The 9,352-nt window shown below is 40.1% G+C and overlaps 1 long non-coding RNA gene across 1 annotated transcript; it reads left to right on the top strand.

The window, feature by feature from the left end:
* Positions 1–242: 242 nt before the first annotated feature.
* On the top strand, positions 243–7,570 carry LOC134170765 (uncharacterized). Its single transcript, XR_009967360.1, has 3 exons — positions 243–450; positions 7,041–7,100; positions 7,512–7,570. It is a non-coding gene; the product is annotated as an uncharacterized LOC134170765 (long non-coding RNA).
* Positions 7,571–9,352: the final 1,782 nt, after the last annotated feature.

Below are 9,352 nucleotides of genomic sequence, written 5' to 3'. Positions count from 1 at the left end.
TGTCCTGTTGCTTACGGATTTTCATCTTAGTTATGACTCTGGCCTTTGGATAGAAAGCTAACCTCTCTGCTTCTGACTGATGAGCAGAAAGATTTCTCCACTTGCTTAGTGGAATAATCCAGCTCATTATTATGATTGTCGCTGTGGTTATTTTTATTAGAATTACAGCTGCATTAGTTCTTCAGAATTAGGACTACCTGGCTTTGTAACAGCTTAAAAGTGACCTAATTGTGAATCCAGTTCAGCAGGCACTTCAAGAGCAGAGAAACAAGAGTCAGGTGCTGTTCCAAAGAGGCCCATGTTCAGCGCTGTTATGCTTTCCTTTGCTATGAAACCCTGGTGATGGTGAGAGCTACAGGTGGAGACCAAGACTTCAGATTCCACAAGCTGAGGAAATTTAAGCCTAAATATCCAGCTTCTGGTAGATGCTTTTTGGTCTCTCTGCTGGAGGTGAGCTGAGGGCACGAAGATGTGGGAGGTTGCTGGGAGCAGGGGAGGAAGGCCAACTCTCACAGCTGAGCTGGGGCACTCAGCTGAGTGAGTTTGAAAGTCTGGCTTATAGAGGGAAAATAGAAAAGATATCTGGTATTATACTGAATGTGTCTGTTTCAGGTAGATTGTTCTTATTTACACTGAGAAGGAATGAGACTTTTGCAGACTCTTGTATTCCTAACCGGAAAGCAGAATAGTTGTGTTGACAGACCTCTGCCTTCATTCACACAAATACAAGGGTACAGATTTCAGCCAGTCTCATCAGATAGCACATACCTGGCACAGGTACTCATGATTATGTAGGAGTGCATAACCTACATGGCAAAGGTATATACAGAGAAAAAGCTATCAGAAAAGCAAGCTACAATATGAGTCTTCAGTTTATTTCAGTTTTTTGTTGTTTTTTTTTGAGTTAAATGTAATTTCAAATCTTCTTTGGTATTTTTTCAACCCATTGGAGAATGAATATGTCCTGGTTTATTTATCAAGTTATTTTCTCTATAATTTTCTTTCTTCAATATACCTGTAAAAGCCTGTTTGATTCATCTTAAATACCTTGACTAGCATGAAATGGTTTTGCTAGTTTCCGTCTCTTATATTGTGCTCTCACATATGGCAGCTGATTTGTTTTCTTTCCTTTCTCTATGCTAAATATTCTTTTCATAATTACAGCCACAGATTTTTATTCCTATTTCTTGTCAAATTACATCTGTGCTTGCTTCTATGTATTCTTTCCTTCTGAAGTAACTAGTGTCTTTTGTCTATCACTTTTATTTTCTCCAAGTTTTTTTCATGTGGCTTTTATTCTGAGATACAGTAGCTGTTTATCCTTCCAAGATGCAACCTGCAGGGTTATAGCAATGTTTCATTTGGACAATTCAAATTGGCTAGCTCAGTGCATAAAATTTCTCATCTTTTTCATCAACTTTTGCAGGTTTCCTTGCGTCCTGCGGCCTAATGGTGTTCCTGGTGTTGGAGAAATAACATAACCCTTGCCTGAAAGGCATGCATGAACTGTCCCTGAGTAAAATTCATGTGGGTCAGGAGTCACAGCTTGGCCATGCCTGCTTTAGAGTAGCTCGAAACATATGCAGACATCTCCCTTCATCTGTAATGTTGAGCCGACAACTCAAATTAGCTCCCTTTTAAGTGGTTAATTTCTCCTATATTTTTATTGCGAGAGTAATATCTTTTGTCTGTCATGCTCATAGTACCCTTGGCTTGACATAAAGAGCTGCCCTTTCTGTCCCCCTGGAAATTTGGTGAGTCACCAAGCAAAAAACCCAGCAAAAGGGCAAGATTATTCTCATGTGAGAAGTCTGAGCAATTACATATCTACCACTTTACAAAAGGACAGCACACAAAAGTCTCAGAGTCCCTTCCTTAATGCAAACCCACAACAATATATGTGAGCAAACAAACAAATCTTACCAAAACCAAGAGATTTAAACAGCCTCAGGGAAAGACTGAGATAAGATCCATACCAGGTGTCTATCTCCCAAGTAGAAAGAGCTCAGACATGGAGGTGAGCTCTGGGGACTATGAAACAGCAGGTGTATATGAAAGATTTAGAATAAGGCTTGCTCTGCATATACATACGCAGAAAGGTTATGTAGCAAGGGAGAAACCTGCCTTATACCCCTAAGGAGAAGATGAGAGCAGCCCACCCCCAGAAGCACACCTCTTTACTGAGTGATGGGCCAGGGTATATCAGTAAACAAACCTGCTTTGCTCCTGCTCTCCCACCACTGAAGATTTGGGTTCCCACAGCAAAGCCAACCTTCTCTGCTAGCTGGAAAACATAGCCCAACCCTGTCAGCTGCACTGAGGCCAGGAGCTTCCTTGTTTTCATCCACTTGGTGTGAGTCAGCACCACCCACAACAACCCTCATGGAAGACATTGGATTAGTCATTATTCTGGATTTGTGTTTCCTTTTTTGTAGAGATTATGGGGATCCTAATGATGCAGATTCAGAGTGGGAAGGGGGTGGAATAGGAGGAGGAGGAGAATGGGTTCACACATGCTCCCAGGGGGTCTATGTAAGTTCCCCAGAGAGGGGACTTCTCTGTCCATTACCTGACTGTACTCAGGGCATGTCAGTGTAACGCCAGTGGAGTCTCCCAATCTAGGTGCAAACAGAAAATATGCTGGGATACACTGGCTGGATATGGTAGGACCAAAATCAATATAGACAAAGCATATTTACTACGCATCCCTGGCCTGTCTTTGAGAATACATTGTTTTGAATAATGGCTCTAGGAGCTGTCATGCTCTCCTCTTTTTCACACCTGAAACTTCCCTCTTCTCTCTACAGGACTGTAAAGTTTGGTTTAAAAGCACTCTCTCACACTGATTTTGCTGTAGATGGGGCAGATAGCATCTCTTAAATTAAAGGCAGAAGTGTTTCATTCCTGTGGTCTCTTCTGTCTTGGATTTGGCTTCTATTTCTGTGGGAGAAAATGATCTCCTTCTAGATTCTCAGAATACACTTCCAAAAAAGCTGCAGTAGAAAAACTGGAATTAATGGAACATAAAGTGCCAGTACACCTTTGGCTTGATTACACAGAAAGCTGTGAAAGTTAAAAGGACATCAGATCTGCTGAATTGTAACTAATAAAAAGCCATAAACAAAATGAAATGAGATCTCCAGTGTTAATCAAACGAACTCTAATGCTGTTTTCATAATGCATTACTAGGTTTGGAGATTGCTAGGTGGCTAATAGAGCAATTCTACCACTTGACCATTTGACCAAAGTAGTCAGAGTACTTAGGTTTCCCCATACCATGTGAAACCTGTAATGTCAGCCCTGAATTCAGAGGTGAAATACTGCAGAGTATATGGTCTCAGCTCTCTTCTAGAAACAGTGATAACATTGCTTTCACTGTGCAGGCTGCTACAGTGTTCATAAGCTTAGAAAGTTTTAGTTAACTGCTAAATTTCAGACCTAAAGCATGGCTTCTCACATAAGATTTTCTTGTTCAAGGGTGTTATTCCAAGACATTTGGGGTACCGGGGATCACTTTTGCAATGCCTAAACTTTGCAATAACCTTGTAGAATTTGTAATCCAGGAATAGGTGCTAGGTGACCCTTACTGTGAGTGAGGACAGTGCCTTCAGTGATTTAGTAACCAATAATGTCTACACCAGATATATCAGTACAGCCCTTTGCCTCTCCATGACTTTATGGCATTCATCCATTAGGCTTTCTGAGGAGGCTGTACAAGATCAGCTGATGCTTAGCAAGCCTAGCAAGCATTCATAGCACACAGCTTTGCTTCACCAGCAGTTCTGTTTTGTACTGTTTTGGCTACCTTACATTAAGAATTTCATCAGCTTGGGAGAATTTGAATGCTTGTCTCATATGTTCAAAGAATATCCTAGCCACACCATAAGTATAAACAGCCTTTGGAATTAGCTCAGTGCACTTTTGGGGTTGAACAAAAATGTTGGCAGGAAGAGTAGACTAACACTTAGGAACAACAGGAAAAGAAATCCTGCCCCTCTCCTCTTGTGAGACCTCACTCAGAGTACTGTGTACAGTTCTGGTGTCCTCAACATAAAAAAGACATGGGACTGTTGGAACAAGTCCAGAGGAGGGCCACGAGGATGATCAGGGGATTGGAGCACCTCCCATAGGTAGGCTGAGAAAGTTGGGGCTTTTCAGCTTGAAGAAGAGAAGGCTGCGTGGAGACCTCATAGCAGCCTTCCAGTATCTGAAGGGGGGCTATAGGGATGCTGGGGAGGGATTCTTCATTAGGGACTGTAGTGATAGGACAAGGGGGAATGGGTTAAAACTTCAACAGGGGAAGTTTAGATTGGATATAAGGAGGAAGTTCTTTACTGTGAGTGTGGTGAGGCAACGGAATGGGTTACCCAAGGGAGTTGTGAATGCTCCATCCCTGTCAGTGTTCAAGGCCAGGTTGGACGAAGCCTTGGGTGGCATGGTTTAGTGGGAGGTGTCCCTGCCCATGGCAGGGGGGTTGGAACTAGATGATCTTAAGGTCCTTTCCAACCCTAACTATTCTCTGATTCTATGATTCTAAGAAAGTACCTACAATTTTAGCCTAGTCCTGTGATTGTTTCTACTCTTTTATGCAATATAAAAATGCATTGCTGCTACTTTTATTTATTGAGTAACTCAGCATTTTATGTCATTGCTATTGCAATCTATTAAATTGAGTAAGAGTTGAAGTTTGGAGTGTTTAAGTAGCTGCAAGGCTTGATCTTGATAAGATACCTGAATAGCTATATTCTGGATTTCTTTTAATATCTAAGTGTCAAAAGTAGAAGTGAACATGACAGCTGTGAAATATTTAATGTCAATTTACAACATTTTAGGATAAAGCCTTTGTGGCTTTGCAAAAGGAAATTTTACAGGATCTTAACTATAAATGAACTTGTGTTAGTAGCTGTACTTGTTCCCCTTTTGTTATCAGCGGATAGAATGGTAGTCCACTGTTCCAGGGCAGACCAGGTGTATGCAGGTGGAAATTTTAGACTCCAGGATGGAAACATAGTCAGAATTTTTCCCTAATCAGCAGTGAGTGCAAGTTTCTCCTCCTGTTAATTCTGTGGGCCTTCAGAGCAAATTGATCCAAATGAGCCTGAAGGTGTAACATTAACTGCCGGATATGCACTGCTAATTACTACTTGATGCAGTGATAATTAAACATGACTACCTCTTGCAAGACTGGCCTTGCCATTCACTTAAAAAAAACAAACCAAACCAAACCATTGTTTCCTTTACCTCCTTGATGGAGTCTGGCCCTTTCAATGCATAGCATATGTGGTGCTTTTCGTCTTTTAAAACAAATGATGGTTTTGCTTCACCAATCCTATAGATCAGGGCTGCTTCTTTGCAAGGCACTGTGATGTACCACAGCCATCCATAGTAAAAAGACTTCTTTCTGTTCCTGTAAAGTGGAGCTACACTGAGGAGCTTGTAACAGCTGGAACAATTTTCTGAGGATGAAGTTTGTAATAGTGCTGCTGCTAGTCCCACCTCTTATGAAATGCCTATCACTTTTTTCATATAGTAGGGAATTGTAAATTAATTCTTCTGTCTCCATGGGTTTGGAGTAGAAATGATGCCTTCACAGTTCAATGAAGTGGAAAGTCTTTCATCAGTAGAAAATCAGCCAAGGAATTGGATGGCAAAGGCCTCATACATTACAAAACAGTTGTTTGCAATTAAGGCCAAGAGTAAGATGTGCATGAGTCTGTCATGTTTCTTTTTGTTTATTTAATCAGCCTGAGGCATAACATTAGATAGTTTGAAGTGTTTCCTTGTCATGTCCTATGATTTGCCATGTGTTATGTGTACAGTATATGTACTGCATCAGAAGACTGCAATCTGTTCAAAATACATAGATGTTTAATATTTTGCATGAATCCTGATCAATAATCAGGATGCTTTCATAGAAGCGTTAACCTTCTAAAGTAGTGATCGCTGCTGCTGCAGGGAGATTGTTTTGGACGTTGTTAGAGAGAATCAGCTAGGAAACACAAGGACATCAGCAGAATTAAATTCATTGTGCTGCAATGTTTCTCTGCAGTCACAGTGGCAAAGATGGTGTCAGCCTCTGCTGATGTTTCTTTTTCAGTCTCACAAAGCATACATTTCAGGGACAGTGTGCCATGAGAGAGAACTTTGTAACTGATATGAAGTTGAATAGAGTCAAATTTAAACTGAAAGTAAGCTAGAAAAAGAGTCATGTAGTTTGGTCAACATCAGCCCCTAAAGTCTTGATACTGCCAGTTTTAATAGCAATCTCAGAACAGCAGGTATCTTATTTACCATATGCTAAGCACGGTGCAGCAGATGGATGACGGCATTCTAGTGTTTTCTGTGCTTTTCTTGCACTTGTCAATTCAAGCCCTGGGAAAAAGGCTGGTATCCAGATTGATAACACATGGATGTTCTCTAAGGGCTTGACTCTTTCATCGGTGCAGTATTGCAGAAAGAATTGAAAATCCTTTCCCTATGAAGGTAAATGCAGTTAGTAATAGCTGGTAGTTCTGAAGATGAGTTTATTAGGTCTGTCTCAAGGTTGTCAGAAGGTAAATCAGGCTTTAAAGAACAGAACAGCCAGAGCTGATCAGGTGGTAGAAGAGTGTTGTGGGACATCACACATAAAGCATCTCCTTAGACAAACTAATAAATGAAGGAAAAATCAACTTTAAGGGAGTAATGATGATTAGCCTGGGTACATCACTATTTCAGTAACATGCATGAGCCTTCAGTAACAAAATCCTTATACGGCAATCTGAGACTGACCAGATCTATGTTGTTAATGTTTTTAAATATTTTTTTTCTCCTCCATGCAGTAAATTTTACACAATAGACTGAACACTGACACTGAATTAGAAGACTAAGTACTGTAGCCTAGTAGCCAGTTGGTGTCCTTGGATTTTACAGATACAATAACAAAAAATGTTGGAGATTACTATTAAAAATATCTTTAAAACATTTATCATGAGTCCTTTTCTCTGCAAAAAAAGCTCTTTAAAAAGTAAAATTTACCATACCTTATTCTGTTGCTGCAGTCTTTTACAAATCTGAGAACCACATCTGTCAGGGATCTCCAATGAGTCTAAAGTAGCATGGTAAGTATTTTTAAGAAACTAATAAAACAAGTAATAGCATTTTCAAAGTGAGTTAGGAAGGAAAATAAAACTTCTATTGCCATATCATTATATTCATTATCAGATTTTAAAGGTACTACTCAGTCTTCTCTGGTTCATTTTGTACATCCAGTCTTGAAAAACGGTAACGGGAGAATATAGAGCGTAGCTCAGGAGCACCTTGTCAGGGGGTTCAAGGGCTTTCTAGCTCCCTCTCGCAGTGGAGACATTTGATGACTGCAAAACATTAGTTTGGAACTGTCTTCATGCTTTCCTTGTCTTTATGGCCTTCATGAGGCATTAGTTATTGGCCACTTCTAGTGACAGATCCTGATTTGAAAATACCTTTCTTTGACCCAGGATATTTTTTAGTGATGTTACTCACCTTTTTAGGACAGCTTAGTCTTCTGCTTGCATAGTGAAGTGAAGCAGCTCCATGTGGAAGAAGCAGTAAGCATGAGAGTCAGTACAAAGGAGAAGGAAAGAACACATTATGTGGCCAGGGAGGTTGGGATCTTGTCAGGCATCAGTGGGTCGATTTAAACTGCCATGGGATTGTAGGCTTCTACAAACCTGGTTTCTAAAGTTGTTTGTACACAGAAAAGAAATAGCATTTTATCCTATTTTAAATGAAAGCAGAAATACTGCTCCCTGTAACATTCAACTCCTGACATTTTCTCCTTGCTCCAGCACTAACTGCTTTAGGAGAAGTGAGGCCTTGAACTTTTCTGAGTGGGTATTAAAAATCCTTTCCAAGGATGGCTCTGTCTTTGGCCTTTCAAAGGAAGTGCATAACTTCTTTCAGACATATGCTATTTCTAGAACATTCTCTAGCACTGCTAAAACTTCAGTGAGAGGTATCACTTAAACTGCAAGCAAACAGCTTTTGCTAGAGCACTCTACTGCATGGGAGATAAACCAGTTGCATGTGTGAAATCATATTTGCAAAATAACTGCATTCAATGACTTCAGCATGGGATTTAGGTACTGCAGTGTAACAATGAGTTTATTCCATCAAACCGAAAACGTCTGGAAGCAGAATTGTAGAATTTAGAGAATCCTTAAATTAATGAAATTTCTGAACTAGCACCTTAGACAGGTGTCTGAGCATTTAAGTAAAAAAGTCTCATCCGTTAAGAAAGTATCATTTGAAAGTTTCACACAGTAATTTTATAGGACCTATATTTTCTCACTGTTGCTAACATTTGATTGTTTAGAGTAAAATAGATATATCTTGCTAGATAATGATTTCAACAAGTCTCATCATTGTCAAGGAGCCTATATTGAGGACAAGGAAATGAAGTTTCTCTAAAACTTCATTGTCGTGTTTGTGGGTTGATTGAACTTTTGCTTCTGTTTTCTTCAAATTACGATCTACAGTTTGATCTTATATATTACTCAAATCAAAAAGGAGAAGCAATGTAAGTTAAATCTTTAGCACATACATTCAAACATGAATCTTTTGCATTCATGCAGCAGTCTGGATATATCCCTAAGGCATGTGTCCAGTATAAGTAGCTGCTAATATAAGTAGGTACTGCAGAAAATTTAAATAACAGACATCAGTGAAACAAATTTTAATGGCTCTATTGCCCAAGTTTCTGAGTATACATCAGTGTCTTGCTGTACAGAATTCCATGCATTGCTCACTGTGGGCTTCTTTTTTTCTGGAAGTTTACTTGCTATGGGCCTTATATTACAGTATCCTCTGACACTCAACTTCACTGCTGAGGTCATCCAGGATGCAAAACCAGGAAGATTTCTCTAAGTTACTTCCTCATCTTTTCCACTTGGATGGTCCCAATAAGTTCCATAGGTTCCAGTATGAATTATGTCAGCTTACCAGGGAGTAAATGTGCACAGTAGTGTTTTCATAGCTTGAGTTTGAAAGATGACTGGACTGGCTTGTGACATTGGGCTTGGACCTCCTCTGTGGTCTGTGGGATGCTGAACTAATGGGCAATATTTAAGATGAATGTTAATGGTAGAGGGAGATCTTCGCAGTATCACAGAATGGTTGAGGTTGAAAAGAGGCTCCTTCCCCCTTCTTGAGCAGGGCAACCCAGAGCCAGTTGCCCAGGACCAGATGGCTTTTGAGTATCTCCAATGATGGGGACTCTGCAACCACTCTGGGCAGCTTGTGTCAGTGCTTAGTCAGCCTCATAGTAAAAAAGATTTTCCTGATATTCAGACGTGCCTTCTGTGTTTCAGTCTGTGCCCATTGCCCCTCTTGA

This window comes from Pezoporus occidentalis, unplaced genomic scaffold, assembly GCF_034315485.1.
Source record: "Pezoporus occidentalis ecotype Australia unplaced genomic scaffold, CSIRO_AGI_Poc_V1 ctg39, whole genome shotgun sequence".
NCBI classification, from domain to species: Eukaryota; Metazoa; Chordata; class Aves; order Psittaciformes; family Psittacidae; genus Pezoporus; species Pezoporus occidentalis.
This window is presented reverse-complemented; position numbering and strand designations above follow the sequence as displayed.